A 22793-nucleotide genomic window follows, 5' to 3' on the forward strand; every position below is an offset into this window, starting at 1 on the left:
AAATTCCATCTAGACACCATTGCCCTAGAGCACACAAAAAACTATACATACCTTGGCCTAAACATCAGCGCCACAGGTAACTTCCACAAAGCTGTGAACGATCTGAGAGACAAGGCAAGAAGGGCATTCTATGCCATCAAAAGGAACATGAAATTCTACATACCAATTAAGATCTGGCTAAAAATACTGGAATCAGTCATAGAGTCCATTGCCCTTTATGGTGTTGAGGTCTGGGGTCAGCTCACCAACTAAAATTTCACAAAATGGGACAAACACCAAATTGAGACTCTGCATGCAGAATTCTGCAAAACCTATCCTCTGTGTACAACGTAGAACACCAAATAATGCATGCAGAGCAGAATTAGGCCGATACCCACTAATTATCAAAATCCAGAAAAGAGCCGTTAAATTCTACAACCACCTAAAAGGAAGCGATTCCCAAACCTTCCATAACAAAGCCACAGAGAGATTAACCTGGGGAAGAGTCCCCCAAGCAAGCGGGTCCTGGGGCTCTGTTCACAAACACAAACACACCCCACAGAGCCCCAGGATAGCAGCACAATTAGACCCAACCAAATCATGAGAAAACAAAAAGATAATTACTTCACACATTGGAAAGAATTAACAAAAAAACAGAGCAAACTAGAATGCTATTTGGCCATAAACAGAGAGTACACAGTGGCAGAATACCTGACCACTGTGACTGACCCAAACTTAAGGAAAGCTTTGACTATGTACAGACTCAGTGAGCATAGCCTTGCTATTGAGAAAGGCCGCCGTAGGCAGACATGGCTCTCAAGAGAAGACGGGCTATGTGCACACTACCCACAAAATGAGGTGGAAACTGAGCTGCACTTCCTAACCTCCTGCCCAATGTATGACCATATTAGAGACACATATTTCCCTCAGATTACACAGATCAACAAATAATTTGAAAACAACCTCAATTTGGATTAACTCCCATATCTACTGGGTGAAATTCCACAGTGTGCCATCACAGCAGCAAGATTCGTGACCTGTTGCCACAAGAAAAGGGCAACCAGTGAAGAACAAACACCATTGTAAATACAACCCATATTTATGCTTATTTATTTTCCTTGTGTACTTTAACCATTTGTACATTGTTACAACACTGTATGTATATATAATATGACATTTGTAATGTCTTTATTGTTTTGAAACTTCTGTATGTGTAATGTTTACTGTTCATTTTTATTGTTTATTTTACTTTGTATATTATCTACCTCACTTGCTTTGGCAATGTTAACACATGTTTCCCATGCCAATAAAGCCCCTTGAATTGAATTGAATTGAATTGAGAGAGAGAGAGAGAGAGAGAGAGAGAGAGAGAGAGAGCGAGAGACAGAGAGAGAGCTGTCTGCCTGGCCTGATTACTCACAACCAGTCACTATTGATCAGATTCTGCACAGGTACTCTACATCTCAAAATAGGAGCCCACTACCTAGTACATAAGTGCTCAGATATTCTACATCTTTCATGCACACATCAGTATTTTCTCTGCATGAGGTCAAATTGGCTGTCAATCCCCAGTCTCTTTTCAGATTATTGGGGATTTTCATTCTCCTCAATGCATTAGACATATCCTAGTCCCACCCATGGCATTACAATCTACTATTGCGCTCATGTTCAATATACGGTACCTGTATGTTGTTATGGTTCCTAGATTTTAAATGAGTTATGCACCACTGCAGTTGGACACTGCATCATGATTCATCGGTTATTTATTTCCTCTACATTATTTGGCTTGCATTTTAACATGTTCTTCAAGGAATACAGGTAATTTTGTTTTGGTCTAAGTGTGCATTTGTAATGCTAATTAGGCTAATTGTACAAAATCAAAACACTGAACACAGCAGCAACACAATCACCAGGGATGTCTGGAAATACTTTAATCAGAGACAAAAAAAAGGCTGTTGTGTTTTATAGAGAAGGAGGGGTAGAGAGTATGAAGCACAACGGCAGAGATGGATGTAGAATAAGAGAGAGAGGGCACTAAAAGGAGAATGAGAGAGAGAGTGAGAGGAAGTGAGAGGGAGAGAGAAAATGGAAGACATGTGCAGAGAAAATTAAAAGCTGATTTCCTTCTGAGGATATTTCCACTTCCCCTTAGGGAGGGAGAAGAGACAATTTTTTGTCTTCTAACATTTATTAAGCCAGGGCAGCCTCCAGGGTAATCAGGAATGACAAAATATAGCCACTGGAGTAGGACTATAATGCTATATATACCTACTAGTATATACTAATGCCTTCCTTCATGCACATTGGCCTACATCTTTATAGCCAGTATGGAAAATTAAATGTTGACTGTACTTATTTGTACAATGTATCTGTATCTTATGTTTAGAAATGGGCCATCATCGCATTGGTGGCTGTTTGCACGACAGATGACAATCAACTGTATGGTTATGTGTCTGAAAATGTCTCTCAGTTCTCCTCTCTGTATCCCCTAATCACTCCCCCCAGTCTGTTCCTGGTGTATACGTAGCTCTTTGTAAATTGCTCCAGCTGTGATCATAGCATGTAGCTGAAGGCTATGTGAAGTGATTATATTGTACTGAGATAACTAACAGTGTGTAGCCTTGAGGCAATTCTGTTCTGCATCTCCTTGAAGAAGATATTGCTCTGATAAAGCAGGGCCTTCACTGTGCTGCTGGATCGAAGGGGAAGCCTTGGAGCCAATGTCTGCTGAGTTGGAGCCAGATGAAAAGAATAAAATATCAGTTTATATGTTTGTCCAGTATGCACTGTGTCAGAGGGGAAATCATCTCTTAAGATACCTCTCAGTCCAATCAGGGCAGCTCTTGGCATTGGTTACTGCCCAAATGCATATCTAAGGGTGTTGAAATATTATGTCAAATATACTTGGCACAGACTTAAATTAGGGAAGAAGTTTGTGAAACAGCATTCAGTTACATCTAGTGTTAATTTTTACTGGCAATGCTCAGTCTGACCTGAGAACTACAGTATACGAATCTCACGGGTTTAACAGTTGGAGTTGAGATCATTCATGAACGTAGGATCGGGTGGGTGGAGGTTAATATTGTCATCTTGTTCATTAAGGACTTAGTAACAACAAATAAATACTGATACTGCATATGTTTTCCTAAGAATCCCTTCCGGCTGATTGAATCATAGAGCAACTACTTTTCCCTTAATTTGACCATAAATACCACAGAATGGTTTTGATAAACAATGTGTGTATTTTCAGCAGGTTGGGGTCAGATTCAAGATACATTTTCGAGTGCTTGACGTTGGTCCAGAGGTAGATCATTCTTTTGAACTGTCGGGCTAGGTGTGGGTCATCACTAGCTCTTAGCATAACCGTTGATGATGTCAGTAATGGTCCTGATAGATAGCGTGTGTTTTGGGCACAGGAGACACACTGACGCACCCTAGATGCCGATGGCTCATAAAAGACAACACACACACAAAAATTCAAAAACATACACACACAGAGAGAGAGAGAAAGCTCCCTGGGCTGAATGCAGATGCATTAATCACACTGACGCTTCGCACTGTGATCTGTGACCCAGTCTTGGGGTAGGGGGCAGCATTCGGAATTTTGGATGAAAAGCATGCCCAAATTAAACGGCCTGCCACTGGGGCCCAGAAGATATGATATGCATATAACTGGTAGATTTGGATAGAAAACGATCTAACCTTTCCAAAACTGTTAAAATAGGGTCTGTGAGTATAACAGAACTGATTTGGCAGGTGAATAACCTGAGAAAAATCCATTCAGGAAGTATTTTTTTGTTGGTTTTGTAGTTTTCTATTCAATGCCATTACAGTATCCATTGACTTAGGACTCAATTTGCAGTTCCTATGCCTTCCACTAGATGTCAACAGTCTTTAGAAATTGTTGAAGGCTTGTATTCTTATAAATGAGGGAGTAAGACCAGTCTGAATGAGTGGACCCTACCGTGTCTCAGAGCTTTTTCATGCGCAATCCCGAGAGAGTGCATTTATTGTTTACCTTTATATTGACAACGTTATTGTCCGGTTGAAATATTATAGATCATTTAGGCTAAAAACAACCCGAGGGTTGACTATAAACATCGTTTGACATGTTTCTGTGAACTTTACGGACACAATTTGGATTTTTTGTCTGCCTGTTTTGACTGCGTTTGAGCCTGTGGATTACTGAAGAAAAGAGGTTTTTGGATATAAAGAGACTTTATCGAACAAAAGGAACATTTATTGAGTAAATGAATGTCTTCTGAGTGCCACCATATGACCATATGAAGATCATCAAAGGTAAGGGATGAATTTTATCTCTATTTCTGAGTTTTGTAACTCTTCTGCTTGACTGGTTACTGCTTGTAATAATTTGTCAACTGGGCTATGTTCTGGGCTAGGTATGTTCTGGGCTAGGTATGCATTCGCCGAAAAGCATTTTATAAATCTGACATTGTGGTTGGATTAACAAGAAGTAAATCTTTAAACCTATGTAAAATATGTTTTTTTTCTGAATTTGTATAATGAGCATTGCTGTATTTGAATTTGGCGCTCTGCAATCTCACTGGATGTTGGCCAGATGGGACGCTAGCGTCCCACATACCCTAGAGAGGTTAATTGCATCCGCTCTGCCTCCCACTCTCATTCTTTATCTCCCCTCTTCCCTCTCTTCTTTCAGCTATACCCAGAAGAGGCTCTAATGCAGAGATAAGAGAGGAGACTGTAGATCTGTAAAGCTTTACCACTATCCCCGCAGGCCCAGTGAAAACACCTCCTGATAGGCCAGCAGCACAGACTGAACAGGGCCAGTGAAAACTAATCCTGATAGGCCAGCAGCACAGACTGAACAGGCCCATTAAAAACATCTCCTGATTGGCCAGCAGCAGACACTGAACAAGCTCTGCTGGGACACACTTTGATTCATAACGCCGTCTGTGTCCACCAGCCCATCATGAAGGCTTCCCAGGCATTGTGTCACTCCTGACACTCAGAATGGTGACACAATGGCTTTGGTACCTTTATAAAACAGAGAACACTCTGGAATCTTGCCAACATGGATAACAATGTTTGATTGCACAGTCAAATCAAATTGTATTAGTCACATGCGCCGAATACAACAGGTGTAGGTAGACCTTACAGTGAAATGCTTACTTATGAGCCCCTAACTGACACTGCAGTTTTAAAAAATACGGATAAGAATAAGACATAAAAGTAACAAGTAATTAAAGAGCAGCAGTAAAAATAACAATAACACCGGTTAGTTGAGGTAGTATATACATATAGGTAGAATTAATTAAAGTAACTATGCATAGATGACAACAGAGAGTGGCAGTGGTGTGAATAGTCTGAGTAGCCATTTGACTAGATGTTCAGGAGTCTTATGGCTTAGGGGTAGAAGCTGTTTAGAAGCCTCTTGGACCTAGACTTGGCGCACCGGTACCGGTAGCCGTGTGGTAGCATGGAGAACAGTCTATGACTAGGGTGGCTGGAGTCTTTGACAATTTTTAGGGCCTTCTTCTGACACCGCCTGGTATAGAGGTCCTGGATGGCAGGAAGCTTGGCCCCAGTGATATACTGGGCCATTCGCACTACCTTCTGTAGTGCCTTGTGGTCGGAGGCCGAACAATTCCAATACCAGGCAGTGATGCAACCAGTCAGGATGCTCTCGATGGTGCTGTATAACATTTTGAGAATCTGAAGACCCATGCCAAATATTTTCAGTCTCCTGAGGGGGAATAGGTTTTGTTGTGCCCACTTCAAAACTGTCATGGTGTGTTTGTACCATGTTAGTTTGTTGGTAATGTGGACATACTGATCCTCCTGTGTTGAGGATCAGCATGGTGGATGTGGTGTTACCTACCCTTACCACCTGGGGCGGCCCTTCAGGAAGTCCAAGATCCATTTGCAGAGGGAGGTGTTTAGTCCCAGGGTCCTTAGCTTATTGATGAGCTTTGAGGGTACTATGGTGTTGAACGCTGAGCTGTAGTCAATTAATAGCATTCTCACATAGGTGTTCTGGATCTGTTGGGGCGATATGCAAATTGGAGTGGGTATAGGGTTTCTGGGATGATGATGTTGATGTGAGCCATGACCAGCCTTTCAAAGCACTTCAAGGCGACAGGCGTGAGTGCTACAGGTCGGTAGTCATTTAGACAAGTCTCTCTAGTGTTCACAGGCACAGGCACTATTGTGGTCTGCTTAAAACATGTTGGTATTACAGACTCGGACAGCGAGAGGTAGAAAATGTCAGTGAAGACACTTGCTAGTTGGTCAGCGCACGCTCACAGTACATGTCCTGGTAATCTGTCTGGCCCTGCAACCTTGTGAATATTGACCTGTCTAAAGGTCTTACTCATATCAGCTGAGGAGAGTGTGATCACACAGTCTTGTTTGGTTTGTACTGGTTTGCAGGCCCTGCCACATAGAACGACCCAATCTTAGTCCTGTATTGGCGCTTTGCCTGTTTGATGGTTTGTTGTAGGGCATAGCAGAATTCATTATAAGCTTCCAGGTTAGAGACCCACTCCTTGAAAGCTGCAGCTCTAGCCTTTAGCTCAGTGTGTATGCTGCCTGTAATCCATGGCTTCTGGTTGGGTTATGTACGTCACTGTGGGGACAACATCATTGATGCACTTATTGATGAAGCCAATGGCAGATGTGGTACTCCTCAATGCCATTGGTGGAATCCCAGAATGTATTCCAGTCTGTGCTAGCCAAACAGTCCTGTAGCTTAGCATCTGCTTCATCTGACCACTTTTTTTTATTTATTTAGCCACGGGTGCTTCCTGCTTTAATTTTTGATTGTAAGCAGGAATCAGGAGGATGGAGGATGATGGAGAGCTTTGTATGCATCTCTGTGTGGAGTATAGGTGGTCCAGAGTTATTTTCCCTCTGGTTGCATATTTAATATGCTGATAGAAATTTGGTAAAACTGATTTAAGTTTCCCTGCATTAAAGACTCCAGCTACTAGGAGCGCCGCCTCTGTGTGAACGTTTTCTTTTTTGCTTATGGCGGGAATAAAGCTCATTCAATGCTATCTTAGTGCCAGCGTCTGACTGGGGTGGTATGTAGACAGCTGCAAAGAATACAGATGAAAACTCTCTCGGGAGGTAATGTGGTCTGCAGCGTATCATGAGAAACTCTACCTCAGGCGAGCAATAGCTCGAGACTTCCTTAGACATCGTGCAACAGCTGTTGTTTAGACAAATACTTAGACCGCCGCCCCTTGTCTTACCAGACGTCGCTGTTGTATCCTGCCGGTACATCGTATAACCAGCCAGCTGTATGTTGATATTGTCCAAGATGGCTGTGAGCAATTATGGGATATGATCTCGGTCAGATGCTTTAAACTTTTTGTTTTTGTTCTCTACATTACATTCCTGTTAAGAGGTGCTGTTGACAGGAAGGACTGGTTATGGGACTGTTCTCATACCTGGAGAGGACGGAGGACGGGGGGGTGGGGGTGGCTACTGGTGTGACAGCACACTAACGATGTGACAAGCCCTTGTTCTTTCTGTAAGTGCACCGGTCACAGATAACAACCACACGCTGCTGGGGTGAAACATGAGCACTGACGCATACTAATGCAAGTTGACAGCTCTTTCTCCCACACACATAGGCACCTATTCCCACACAAGCTATCACATACATCTCCTTTAAATACTATAAATGCGTGTCTCAACACAACAGCATGTAAATGGAAGGGATTTACCTTCTCCCTGTAGCACACTACAATGACAGCATCATTCTGCATAACATAGGTTCAGATCTATTAATCTGTAGAATGGAGGCAGGTTTAAAGAAAGGTCATTTCATGAGAATCATTCTTCAGGATGCACCAACTCTGCCACTAACACAGTGCCGAATAGAAGGACAGATAACTGTATAAGCCGTGTGGTGTTAACCTGCAACTCTGCCCTCCCAGTTCAACTAAACACACTAATGTTACAGTGTTACAGTGGTCACATTGTGACACCAGACTCTGTGTTGTTCTCAGCCCAGGTGAAACACTGTTATTTGCTAATTGAGGGGAATGCGCTGATTGGCCTGTTTAGGTTGGAGAAAGCGGCGGGGAGTTAGACACAATGTTTACTTAGCGCCACTCCACCACTGGGATAAACACAGACCTTACAAAGAAACACAAGGCTTGATCTGATGCTTTTCTCTAGCCTTCCCTATACCCTTTAGACACCAGAACATGTCAAGGTTGGCTCAACTAGGGCTGTAACCTGGGACTACCGTCTGGCTCATTCATAGCCATGCTGCCGCAGCATCACGTTGGTCTCACCCTGCTCTTCTGTGACACTGGTTTAACATCTAACATCTGAAGGACTGGGACACATGTGAAGAATACTGTTACATATGTGTGGATAAGATTCCCTCTAGTACATTGAGATGTAAAGGGCTCTGTCTGTTAGCAGTTGGGTGTGAACTGTGAAGAGGGGATCTAACATGACCGTTGTGGGGTTACACATCGGTCCAGACAGGCAGACTGTATCTGCCTTTTGTGGAGACTGTTGCCTTTGTTCTACTTGCCTGATTGCATTAAGGCTGAAAGGCAGTGACAGTCAGTCAGTGGGGAAAAGGAGGATAGAGGGATGTGGGGATAAAGATGTAGGAGATAGAGACACAAGGGGGAGGAAAGGGAGATGTGGCAAGGAAAAGGGAATAGGAGAAGGGAAAAGAGCGATGGAGGGGATAAATCAAATCAGGCTTTATTTATATACATAGTACATTTCAGACATGAATATAACACAATTCGCTTAAAAAAAAACAGGGGGTTGGAGGTCACAGCTGCCTGTGCCCTCTGTCTTACCCTGCCTTTGTGATGCGCTGGCTACTCTGGCTGCCAGACTGAATGTTCTGTTCCGGTACATACACACTGGGAGCAGCAGAGAGGAATGACACTGCCCCCGCAGCACCAACCCCCCATTCTTACCCTGACAAACATCCCAGTCTACAGCATTTGAGGCACACACACACACACACACACACATAGAAACAAACACACATGTACATGCTGTACTGTGCCCATGGGTAATAATTTGGCACAAGCCCAATGAACCTCTTTACACACACACACACACACACACACACACACACACACACACACACACACACACACATCAACCTGAGCAATGCAATCAGAGCAGGTGGAGCCTGTCAAGTGTGACGTGACTGGTGGAGACATGGACATACATCCTGATACCTACAGGGGCTTAGAAGGAAAGTAACCATGGCGATGCCCTTCGCCCTCAGACACACACTGTACTATACATATCATACTGTTAGATAAGAACAGTCCTGACCCTTGACTGGGCTAGCCACAGACGCCTTTATGTTTCTCTTATGCACCAACTCTTTCTCCCCTCCTCTCTCTCTCACCCACTTGCTCTCTTTCTCTCTCACCATCCTCTTATCCCAGTTTTTATTACCACAGCATTAGTAAAGCAGTGCTATCTCCACGATGGCATTATAGCCTATGGTGCATTGGTGGTTATTCCGTTTTATACAGTGGGTGGGTCTAATCCTGATTGGTTAAAAGCGAGTTACCACCGTAACCACAAGATACCACCGAGTTACCACAAGTTACCACCGGCTAAATCTATGACGTTAAAATGTCTATTTACGGCCTCTCGAGTGGTGCAGTGGTCTAAGGCACTGCACCGCAGTGCTATCTGTGCCACTAGAGATCTCATTAGGGGAGGGTTTGGCCGGCAGGGATGTTCTTGTCCCATCGCGCACCAACGACTCCTGTGGCGGGCCGGGCCCAATGCACGCTGACACAGTCACCAGGTGTACGGTGTTTCTTCCGACACATTGGTGTGGCTGGCTTCCGGGTTAAGCGGGCGTTATGTCAAGTCGCAGAGTGGTTTGGCTGGGTTGTGTTTCAGAGGCCACACAGCTCTTGACCTTTGCCTCTCCCAAGTCCGTATGGGGGTTGCAGCGATGGGAAAAATCTGTAACTACCAATTGGATACCATGAAAAAGGGGTACCTTTTTAATTTATTTTATACAAAATGTATATTTACTCTGTTCCATCTGACTGCGCAATCCCCTGTCTCATCAGCCCAGGCAGGGAAGTTATAAACTTGATCTCCCCTATAAAAAGCATATAGACATTGTCTCACATTTCTTTTACAGTAACATTTCGTTATCAGCAGCGGAGATTTATATAAACCTTACTGTCTGTCTCTCTGACATTTGCAACATTGTTTCAATATTAAAATTCGATCTCCAAATGTCCCATAGTAATGAACGTGTAGGAGTCGGGAGTCAGGACGAGAGAGGGAGGCAGTCAGCGTTTCTCAGCCAGTCAAAATCATGAATCAGCTGGCATCATTTTTACGGATATATACACTACCGGTCAAACGTTTTAGGGTTTTTCGTTATTTGAACTATTTTCTACATGTTAGAATAATAGTGAAGACATCAAAATTATGAAATAACACATATGGAATCATGTAGTAACCAAACAAGTGTTAAACAAATCTAAATATATTTTCTATTTGAGATTCTTCAAAAAGCCTTGATGACAGCTTTGCACACTCTTGGCATTCTCTCAACCAGCTTCACCTGGAATGGTTTTTCCAACAGTCTTGATATGCTGAGCACTTGTTGGCTGCTTTTCCTTCACTCTGCTGTCCGAATCATCCCAAACCATCTCAATTTGGTTGAGGTCGGGTGATTGTGGAGGCCAGGTAATCTGATGTAGCACTCCATCACTCTCCTTGGTAAAATAGCCCATACACAGCCTGGAGGTGTGTTGGGTCATTGCCCTGTTGAAAAACAAATTATACTCCCACTAAACCCAAACCAGATAGGATTAATGCTGTGGTAGCCATGCTGGTTAAGTGTGCTTTGAATTCTAAATAAATCACTGACGGTGTCACCAGCAAAGCACCCCCACAACATAACACCCCCTCCTCCATGCTTTACGGTGCGAAATACACATGCAGAGATTATCCGTTCACCCACACTGCATCTCCCAAAGACACGGCGGTTGGAACCAAAGATCTACAATTTGGACTCCAGACCAAAGGACAAATTTCTACTGGTCTAATGTTCATTGCTCTTGTTTCTTGGCCCAAGCAAGTCTCTCCTTCTTATTGATGTCCTTTAGTAGTGGTTTCTGTGCACTAATTCGACCATGAAGGCCTGTTTCACACAGTCTCCTCTGAACAGTTGATGACATCTGTCTGTTACTTGAATTCTGTGAAGCATATATTTGGGCTGCAATTTATGAGGCTGTTAACTCTAATGAACTTTTCCTCTGCAGCTGAGGTAACTCTGGGGCTTCCATTCCTGTGACGGTCCTCATGAGAGCCAGTTTCATCATAGTGCTTGATGGTTTTTGAGACTGCACTTTAAGAAACTTGAAAAGTTCTTGACATTTTCCGTATTGACTGACCTTCATGTCTAAAAGGACTGTTGTTTCTCTTTGCTTATAATTTTGCCATAATATGGACTAAATAAGGCTATCTTCTGTATATCCCCCCTACCTTGATACAATACAAACATATTAAGAAGGAAGGAAATTCCACAAATGAACTTTTAAGAAGGCACACCTGTTCATTGAAATGCATTCCAGGTGATTGCCTCATGAGGCTGGTTGAGAGAATGCCAAGAGTGGGCAAAGCTGTCATCAAGGCAAAGGGTGGCTATTTTGAAGAATCTGATTTGTTTAACACTTTTTTGGTTACTACATGGTTCCATGTGTTATTTCATAGTTTTGATGTCTTCATTATTATTCTACAATGTAGAATACACTAAAAATAATGAAAAACCCTTGAATGAGTAAGTGTTCTAAAACTTTTGACCGGTAGTGTACAAAGATTAAAAAAAGGTAAGACAAAATGAAGTGCAGCTAGTTTGCAGTCTTTCCCGCTTCAGTTTGAAGTTGATGGCTAGTTCCTCTGAACAACAGTGTCCTTAAGAGCACATTTTCTATGCTAGTAGAAATCATGCCTCATTAGCTCATTGTTATGCATGTATCCAAATAAATGTTACTAGAAAACAGCTTAAACAAATGCAGCTACTGTTGAGGGGAGAGGAGTCGGATGAATGAGCCAATTGTAAACTGGGGATTATTAGGTGACCAGATTGGGAATTTAGCGAGGACACTGGGGTTAATACCCCTACTCTTACGATAAGTGCCATGGGATGTTTAATGACCTCAGAGAGTCAGGACACCCGTTTAACGTCCCATTCAAAAGACAACACCCTAGTGTCCCCAATCACTGCCCTGGGATATTTTTTTAGACCAGAGGAAAAAGCACCTTCTACTGGCCCTCTAACACCACTTCCAGCAGCATCTGGTCTCCCATCCAGGAACTGACCAGGATCAACCCTGCTTAGCTTCAGAAGCAAGCCAGCAGTGGTATGCAGGGTGGTATGCTCCTGGCCAAAGATACAGAACAAAAAGACTGAGCGACTGGGTCGTGGTGTCTGGCAACCGAACCAATAGATCAAATGACCGGACGGCTTGGGTAGCAACCCTAGATTTGTTTCGGGACTATATCTTGTGGAAGGATTAAATAGTATGAATAAATTCATCAAAATAAATGTTTTATTTAAAATATGTCAATCATTATTTGAATATGTTGGTAACCCGTTGTATAAAAGGGATAATGCCCTTGAAGCCGGTGTTTGGAGTAAATATTGGCACGATTTTCCAGCCCTCGACTTCATCTTGGGACTAACAACACCCGTGCCAATATATGCTCCAAACACCGGCTTCGAGGGCATTATCACTTAATTATAAACTGGGTACTTTGGCTCTTGGATGCTGATTGGCTGAAAGCTGCAGTACACCACGGGTATGACAAAAAAATATGTTTTACTGTTCTAATTACTTTGGTAACCAGTTTACCAACGTGTTGCGTCGTACCTAAGAACAGTCCTTAGCCGTGGAATATTGGCTATATACCACAACCCCTTGAACCTTATTGCTTAAGTATCTGACTGTGTAACAGATATGTTACACTGTACTTGGATTATTTCCATCACAGTTGAATGGATGGTATTTGTAGCATTTTCCTGCCAGCTGGATGGTATTTGTAGCATTTTCCAGATAACTGGATGTGTCAGTAAACATGGCGTGGCTCCCCCCCACTGGCCCACATCCTCCCTGGCATTTCATCAGATGGGCAGAGAATTGGCCCAGTGCCCTCAGAGACAATCAAAGCTTGCCTGTCACAATGACATGCATAGCGCCATCGCTTAGTCCATGCATGTTCTCATGCCAACCAACCCGCTTTCACATGGACACAGGGCCACTGGTACAGACATGCCCTCAGAACCCTGCGCCTTTCTTATGCTAAAATACACATACACAGATAAACACACAGCTGCAGGACACCCACACAGCCTCAGAACACACAACCCTACAGCGAGCCTCCCAGGACATGCCGCAAGATACCTGCTTAAATGACAATAATTAGCCTGTTCTGTTTAAGCAAATTGGAGTCATTGGCACAATACAGCCTGCTCTTTGGTGGCATGGACTGGTTATTTTGGACATAGAACCATGCGGTTTCTCTGTCTGAGGGATACTGCAAACTGTGTTACGGTTGGCTCATGATTGATCTTACATCTGAAACTTAAAAATAGTGAAGAAGTGAGCAGTTAATCATTAATTTGGTTGGATATGAATCTCTCTCTCCACATGGCAGAGACTTGCTGTGCTATGCAGAGCTTCATCCCAGCACAGAGAAGCTGGATTGGATTGTGTTTGTCTGTTAATATAAGATTTATGCACACATCGTCAAAATGATGTTTGCCATTCCTCCATTACACGTACAATTATTCTCTGGGCGAAATAGCAACCTAATTTGTGTGATGTGTGCCACAGTTGTTGAAAAGATCCTATGCTTTATTAGTCTGTTGTTTGCTGCATCTTTTGACAGGAAGCTGGGCGATAAATTGCAAAGATGGCTTGATAAAACGATTGTCGTGCAAAATTCTTCACGGTGGATTTTGAAAAATGGCATCTCCCCAGCTCATAACAGACCATTTGTTCCCAGGGTGATTTATGAAATCAATTTTACTTGTTATCAGCAGCAGGAGTGTGACTGAGAGATAAGATCAGCGCACAGCCTTTTTCAACAGAAGGAGAAGGGGATTGAGGCTGTGTGTGTGTGTGTGTGTGCAAGTCTTTTCTGAGGGTGTTTCATTAGTTGCTTTAGCAGCACTCACACCTCAGACAAAGTGCTACAGATTGGTCATACCTAGAGCTGTTACAGTGACCATATTATCGCCACGCGTGCAGTCATGGAGGCAGTCAAATTCCATGTGACCGTCTTCTCCAAGCTCTGATGCTGCTGATGGTCATTAGTAGCCTACCAAACTTGCCGACTGCCTGGTACTCAGCACTCTATTGTCCCTCTAATCACTCTAACATCAATGCAAATGTAATCGAAAATCGAATCAAACACTTCAAATCAAATTTTATTTGTCACATACACATCGTTAGCAGATGTTAATGCAAGTATAAGGAATTGCTTGTGCTTCTAGTTCTGACAATGCAGTAATAACCAATGAGTAATCTAACCTAACAATTTCACAACAACTACCTTATACACACAAGTGTAAAGGAATGAAGAATATGAATGAGTGATTGGTCTAGAACAGCATAGGCAAGATGCAGTAGATGGTATCGAGTACAGTAAATACATAAACAGTAAACGTAAACATAAAAGTGGCATTGTTTAAAGTGGCTAGTGATACATGTATTACATAAAGATGGCAAGATGCAGTAGATGGTATAGAGTACAGTAAATACATATGAGAAGAGTAATGTAGGGTATGTAAACATTATATTAAGTGGCATTGTTTAAAGTGGCTAGTGATACATTTTTTACATCAAATTTTCCAATATTAAAGTGGCTGGAGTTGAGTCAGTATGTTGGCAGCAGCCACTCAATGTTAGTGGTGGCTGTTTAACAGTCTGATGGCCTTGAGATAGAAGCTGTTTTTCAGTCTCTCGGTCCCTGTTTGATGCACCTGTACTGACCTCGCCTTCTGGATGATAGCGGGGTGAACAGGCAGTGGCTCGGGTGGCTGTTGGGTTGTTGGGAACAGGTTGTTGTCCTTGATGATCTTTACGGCCTTCCTGTGAAATCGGGCGGTGTATGTGTCCTGGATGGCAGGCAGTTTGCCCCCGGTGATGCGTTGTGAAGACCTCACTACCCTCTGGAGAGCCTTACAGTTGTGGGCGGACCAGGCGGTGATACAGCCCGACAGGATGCTCTCGATTGTGCATCTGCAAAAGTTGTGTTTTTGTAACACAGTCAAATACTTAAGCAATAAGGTTCAAGGGGGTGTGGTATATGGCCAATATTCCACAGCTAAGGACTGTTCTTAGGTACGACGCAACACGTTGGTAAACTGGTTACCAAAGTAATTAGAACAGTAAAACATATTTTTTGTCATACCCGTGGTGTACTGCAGCATTCAGCCAATCAGCATCCAAGAGCCAAAGTACCCAGCTTATAATTAAGTGATAATGCCCTCGAAGCGGGTGCTTGGAGGATATATTGGCACGGTTGTTGTTAGTCCCAAAATGATGTCGAGGGCTGGCAAATCGTGCCATTATTTACTCCAAACACCGGCTTCGAGGGCATTATCCCTTTTATACAACAGGTTACCAACATATTCAAATAATGATTGACATATTTTAAATTAAAATGTTATTCTGATGAATTTATTCATACTTGTTCATCCTTCCACAAGATATAGTCCCGAAACAAATCTAGGGTTGCTACCCAAGTCTGGTCACTTGATCTATTGGTTCGGTTGCCAGAGACACGACCCAGTCGCTCAGTCTTTTTGTTCTGTAGCTATGGACGAGACCCAGTCATTCGTTCTGAATGTTCCATTGCCATACTGGCTGGCGACATTCTTATCCCTTGCTTGCTAGCTAGCTAGCTAACTATGACTAACTTACAGTCAAGTCAAACAGCGCAAAAAGAAGATCAACAGTAGCTGCATTTGTTTAATTACATTTATTTGGATACATGCATAACAATGAGCTAATGAAGCATGATTTCTCCTAGCATAAAACATTTGCTCTTAAGGACACTGTTGTTCAGAAGAACTAGCCATCAACACAGTTAACACAATAACTTTAAACTGAAGCGGGAAAGACTGCACACTAGCTGCACTTCGGGTCGCACAATGGTATTGATATTACAGTTGATCTGGAAGTATTACGCTTTTTGGGTGCTAAAATAAGGTCAATTGTACAGACCAGCGCGATATACAAAGTGAGTTAGTTTACATTACATGATGATAAACCCAGGGAGTTATTTCAGAACAGGGCAGAATGCTTCAGGAAACAGTGTTTCAAAAGTGGAAAAGTAAGTCAACCTACAAGACATTGTCATTTTATAACAAGTGATTATAAGCAGAAATAAGGGAGTACTATCTCTCATAGTAGTAGATGTGAGTTTCTCTTTCAAACAATCCCCTGGACTTTTAACATTACACAGCTAATAGCTAACATTAGCCAAAGCAAGCTAGCTAGCTAGCTAGCTAGCTACTGATAGTGCAACCCTTAGAAACGGTACAGAGGAAGATGAAAAATTATCAGGCCTACTGTACATTTTACTGTAGAAATTATTGTTGAACACAGGTCTACGTTGGAACTGTTGCAAGTACTCATTTTTATTCAGAACTGAAATAAACTGATTGAAGCATAGATGCTTTTTGAGACAAACACACACAGTTCTGGATTGCTCATCTGCAGCAGGAAGCAGTCTCCTGCCTGACTGAGAAAGCAATAGATATTCTGATTCAGTTTGGCACCACATACCAATGCAAGCCAAGGTTCTCAAGTACAGAAACAGTGTCAATGCTGAGCCTGACCTCAGTGTTACACTGTCAAAAACTGAGCCCAGAATAGACATGCTTGTTGAAAACTTCAACTAGCCACACACCTCTGATTAGGACTGTGTGTATGTGTTTTCTGGTCTACATCTGTGTGATGTGATCAATCAGTTTATTCCAGTTCAGAATACAAAAATATGTATTTTAACAGCAAAGGTTCCAACCTAGACTTTCTATCAACAATCATTTATACAGGAAGATGTACAGTAGGCCTGGTTATTTCTTTCCATCTATACTGTTACTTAGGGTTGCACGATCAAAAAGCCTGTGTGTGTGTGTGTTCTGTTATACATCTCTGTGATGTTATCAATCCGTTTATTCCAGTTCAGAATGAAATTATTTATTCTATTTTAACCGCAACAGTTCCAACCTAGAGAGGTACGTGAGACTGTTTTTAATGGGGAAAAATAAACAAAAGATATTTATGGGTATTTCATTGTTAATTGTTTTTGTCTATATTGCATTTTTTTAGGCATAAGGGCAATGAAATGTACCGATATTTACATATAGTTGCAAATTGTCCAAAGCTTGGGTCCCAGGAAAACACAGAATTTCTCATTTGGGTCTCAGGCTGAAAAAGTGTAAGAACCCCTGACATAGGCCAGTGATTTTGCTGTTCATTAGACCTACTCATCTTCTTGGCTGACGAAAAGTAAATGTGGACAATTCTTCCAATATCTTCAATATGCACCTCGTAATTGGATAAGGACATGCGCAGTGGCGTCCCCAATGTGTCTGACTTCACTTGTAGCCTGTGAGAAAGACCTGATCACGTGATGAATAGTCATATGAATGAGAGATGCTTCGGAGCGCGCAGGGCACAACGCACCACTCCTGGCCAAGGGCACAACGGCCACTGGCCACAAAAGGCATAGATTTGTTTAGGGAGCTTTACGGCCACACAAAGGGGATTCTACAGTGAAATTCGAGGCATTATCAAGTGCTTGTAAAATTGTGAATGAGAGTCTGATGAGGTGTGTACAGCCTGTGCAAAAAACAAAGCAGAATTCATGCCTTTCAAGCAACTTTTTTCATTAGAGTCTCATCACGCAGCCTTACAATGTATTAAAAGTCAAAACATTTAGCCCAACATTTGTAGAACAGCTAAAGTTACATTAATAACTCTAAATTAAGCATACAGGAGTATGGAGTATTTCTTTGTTAACCGCTCAACACAGGATAGCCACATGTGCGCACTCCCTCAAAACAGTTGGAGAAAATATTTATATTTTATTCAGCTTTGTTCAGTTGAATTCTTCATACTATAAAATGATATAAAATAATGCCACAGAATTCTAAGCAAATCTTGTGTGCTAAATTAACTAGTGTAGCCCACATCCATTTGGTATAGCCAAATCAGGACCTAACTTAAGGACAACTCAGAGTATGTTATTCTGTTCTTCTGAAATAGACTACATTTTCTTCGTATCATCCTTCTTTATACCTGTCTAAAGTAATTAATGGATTTATTGTGAAGGTGTAGGCCAGATATCATCAATACAGGCCAATTATTATTTTTTTGAGCGGATTGTCGGGGGGCTGGAACATAATTACAAATCATTTGATTGCACATTTACCGCAAGAATCCCAAACATATATAATATTTGCCTAAAATATAGGAATTTCAAACATTGCTTACATTTGCTTACAGATTTCTCTAATTAAAATAACTTCTCTAGGTGTTTTTACAGTATTTTATGTCCAACAATAATATTGTCATTTGTTTTATTTCAATATATTTTTTTTACACTTGTGGGGGCAAATAAAACAGCAGTTGGGGAACCATGGTGTAGGCTATATTACATGGATTTATTAAACTTAGATGTTTAAACTTAAATGTAGATGTTCCAAAGGTCTGCATCAGTTTGTGGAAGCCAGGACATGCTAAATGTGTTTATGTTAATTAACGGTCAATTACCGTGAGACCAACAGTTATTTGCTTGACAATCACTGGTTGACAAAAGTTTGTAACCGCCACAGCCCTAGTCATACCATATGATGAGTGCTGCTGTGAGACCCAGTTTCTCAGCTCACTTATAATCCCTCCCTGGGCTCTACTAAACAGGCCTGGTTTCTGCTCCCAATCCCTCTCTGGGCTCCACTAAGTAGGCCTGGGTTCTGCTCCCCATCCCTCTCTGGGCTCTACTAAACAGGCCTGGATTCTGCTCCCAATCCTTTTCTAGACTTTGTTGCTGCTGCTCCAGTTTCAACTTCCACCTGACTGTGCTGCTGCTCCAGTTTCAACTGTTCTGCCTTATTATTATTCGACCATGCTGGTCATTTATGAACATTTGAACATCTTGGCCATGTTCTGTTATAATCTCCACCCGGCACAGCCAGAAGAGGACTGGCCACCCCACATAGCCTGGTTCCTCTCTAGGTTTCTTCCTAGGTTTTGGCCTTTCTAGGGAGTTTTTCCTAGCCACCGTGCTTCTACACCTGCATTGCTTGCTGTTTGGGGTTTTAGGCTGGGTTTCTGTACAGCACTTTGAGATATCAGCTGATGTACGAAGGGCTATATAAATAAATTTGATTTGATTTGATTTGATTAGACTCCACTACTAACAACACGTACATACTAGCAACACACATAACCACCAAACAAGACAGGTAAATTCAGGGCATCGAAGACAACCCAAGCCAAAGACAAGTCACCTTAAATCTACAGTTTTATATAGAGCCATAGCAGAATTTTTCAGGCTCCTGAGTCTCAGGGCAAGAGATGTTCACCACAGTCCCTGTTTCGAATCCAAGCTGTAGCACACCCGGCTGTGATTGGGAGTCCCATAGGGTGGCCGGATTTGCCTGGGTAGGCTGTCATTGTAAATAAGAAATTGTTCTAAACTGACTTGCCTAGTTAAATAAAAAAATATATAAACTCATTGCCAATCCATATTTCTCAGGCAACAAGTAAATCCACCTTTAAGGTAAACATCTATTACGATAGACCATATAACTGGAGAGGAAATAGAAAACATCAACTGAATGTTAAATGTGTTTCCTGTCAGGTATTTTAATTGTCTATATTGTCTAAATCAAATCAAATCAAATTGTATTTGTCACATGCGCAGAATACAACAGGTGTAGGTAGACCTTACAGTGAAATGCTTATTTACAATCACTTCCCCAATAATGCTTTAAGAAGTTTTAAGAAAAAAAAGTTAGAAAAAATAGAAAATAAAAATAACAAATAATTAAAGAGCAGCAGTAAAATAACAATAGCGAGGCTGTATACATGGGTTACCGGTACAGAGTCAATGTGTGGAGGCACAGGTTAGTTGAGGTAATTGAGTTAATATGTACATGTAGGTAGAGTTATTAAAGTTACTATGCATAGATAATAACAACAAAGAGTAGAAGCAGAGGGGTCTGGGTAGCCCTTTGATTAGCTGTTCAGGAGTCTTATGGCTTTGGGGGTAGAAACTGTTACGAAGCCTCTTAGACCTAGACTTGGCGCGCCGGTACCACTTGCCATGTGGTAGCAGAGAACAGTCCATGACTAGGGTGGCTGGAGTCTTTGACAATATTTAGGGACTTCCTCAGGATGGCAGGAAGCTTGGCCCCAGTGATGCACTGGGCCATATGCACTACCCTCTGTAGTGTCTTGCGGTCGGAGGCCAAGCGGTTGCCATACCAGGCAGTGATGCAACCAGTCAGGATGCTCTCGATGGTGCAGCTGTATAAACCTTTGAGGATCTGAGGACCCATGCCAAAACCTTTCAGTCTCCTGAGGGGGAATAGGCTTTGTCGTGACCTCTTCACTCTCGTCTTAGTGTTTGGACCATGTTAGTCTTAACACTCTCGTCTTAGTGTTTGGACCATGTTAGTTTGTTGGTGATGTGGACACCAAGGAACTTGAAGCTCTCAACCTGCTCCACTGCAGCCCTGTCGATGAGAATGGGGTCGTGCTCGGTCTTCCTTTTCTTGTAGTCCACAATCATCTCCTTTGTTTTGATCACGTTGAGGGAGAGGTTGTTGTCCTGGCACCACATGGCCAGGTCTCTGACCTCCTCCCTATAGGCTGTGGCATCGGCAAACTTGATGATGGTGTTGGAGTAGTGCTTGGCCATGCAGTGATGAGTGAACAGAGAGTACAGGAGGGGACAGAGCACCCACCCCCAAGGGGCCACCGTGTTGAGGATCAGCATGGCGGATGTGTTGGTACCTACACTTACCACCTGGGGGCAGCCCATCAAGAAGTCCAGGATCCAGTTGCAGAGGGAGGTGTTTAGTCCCAGGCTCCTTAGCTTAGTGATGAGCTTTGAGGGCACTATGGTGTTGAATGCTGAGCTGTAGTCAATGAAAAGCATTCTCACAGTAGTCTGCTTGTTAAATGTTGTAAAGTCTTAATTTGCCATTGTAATGTCTTATTAATTGGTGTTGGACCCCAGGAAGATTAGCTAACATTATGACGTTAGCTAATGGGGATCCTAATAAAAATTCACAAATTCACTGAACAGGCCTGGGTGCTGCACCCCATCCCTCTCTGGCCCTCTACCAATCAGCCCTGGGTTCTGCTTCTCATCTCTCTCTGGGCTCCACTAAACTTGTATGGTGGAAAAATTGCAAGATTATGTTATAATACTTTTATTGCATCAAATGGTTGTTTTATGTAACAGAATAGAGTATTCTTAACTATTGTGTGTGTGTACTGAGGATGGGCCTCTGGGAGATAACACTGACAGGAGATTTACGATGTCTTTTGGGTGATAAAACCTAAAGAGCATGAGTTAATGTTTCTGTTCTACACCGTAGCAGGGAGAGATGGTTCCACTTTGGAGTCGGAGGGCCAGACACTGGTCTCTACACAGTGAAAACTGTTGACACAGCAGATACTGTCTGCTATGTATTATAGGTATCTTTCATACAGATCTTAACCTTGTGACCCATTCTATATATCTGTTGATCGTCATGTAGGTTGGAAGGGGTGTATCTAGGCTATAAAATACCTTTGACCTTTAGTCACAGGGCTCTCAACGAATCATCTGAGTGTGAATCGTCGACCAGCCATATCCAGCCATCATTATCGTAGAGCACTCAATCGATTCACTTTATATGTGTGCATTGTATTGACCTGCTCCCTTATTAATAAGTGATTAAAGATTTAGTTTAAGTACAACTCTGACTTGTGTGATAAGTTTGTAAAGAAATTAACCACCACACTGGTCTGTGCTCTGGAAGCATCCCTCAGGTAATGGCTACATCAGCTAAATAATGATGTCTAGACGTTCATCAGTGGTACAGCCACATGAGAGAATGTTTGCATACCATCCATATCTGACAAGCCACTGCCTACATGACTCACTGTTTCTACTTCAACTGACTGATGGGACACTTGGTGATGGCAGAATGTTTCAACACATGGCCTCCCTAGTGACGAAGTGATGTTGAAATGTAAAAGGACTTGACATTGATGTTAAATTGTTTTGGCTGAAATTCTTAAATCTAAATTGAAAGTACTGTTTCAAAACATATAAAAGATTTAATTATTACTCAGAATGTAAAGATATGGAATTTATATTGAACGTTCAGTCTGCACAGCTTTGAATGTTCCCCTCAGATTTCATATTGGTTGAGATGGCAGCTGGATGTCATCTATCATTGCAGCATCCATATCAAAGTGATCCACACCATTTCTCTCCCCACCCATTGAGGAGAATGAAAATCCCCAATAATCTGAAAAGAGATTGGAGACTGACAGACAATCTGACTTTACGCAGAGAAAATACTGATGTTTGAGTGAGTGATGTAGAATATCTGAGCACTTATGTATTGGGTTGTGGGTTCCTATGTCGAGGTGTAGAGTACCTGTGCAGCATCTGATCAATACTGACTGGCTGTGAGAATCTCTCTCTCTCACTCTCTCTCTCTTATATCATGAAGGGTGCGTGGCTGCCTTCAAACCCACATCTCGTCTGTGAGGTGG

General features: G+C 42.3%; 1 protein-coding gene across 2 annotated transcripts in view; it reads left to right on the plus strand.

The window, feature by feature from the left end:
- LOC112219555 (cadherin-4) overlaps positions 1-22793 on the plus strand; it is a 342114-nt gene that overhangs the window by 202435 nt on the left and 116886 nt on the right. The gene's annotated exons all lie outside the window — the stretch shown is intronic.

Source organism: Oncorhynchus tshawytscha, linkage group LG02 (assembly GCF_018296145.1).
Source record: "Oncorhynchus tshawytscha isolate Ot180627B linkage group LG02, Otsh_v2.0, whole genome shotgun sequence".
Classification (NCBI taxonomy): Eukaryota; Metazoa; Chordata; class Actinopteri; order Salmoniformes; family Salmonidae; genus Oncorhynchus; species Oncorhynchus tshawytscha.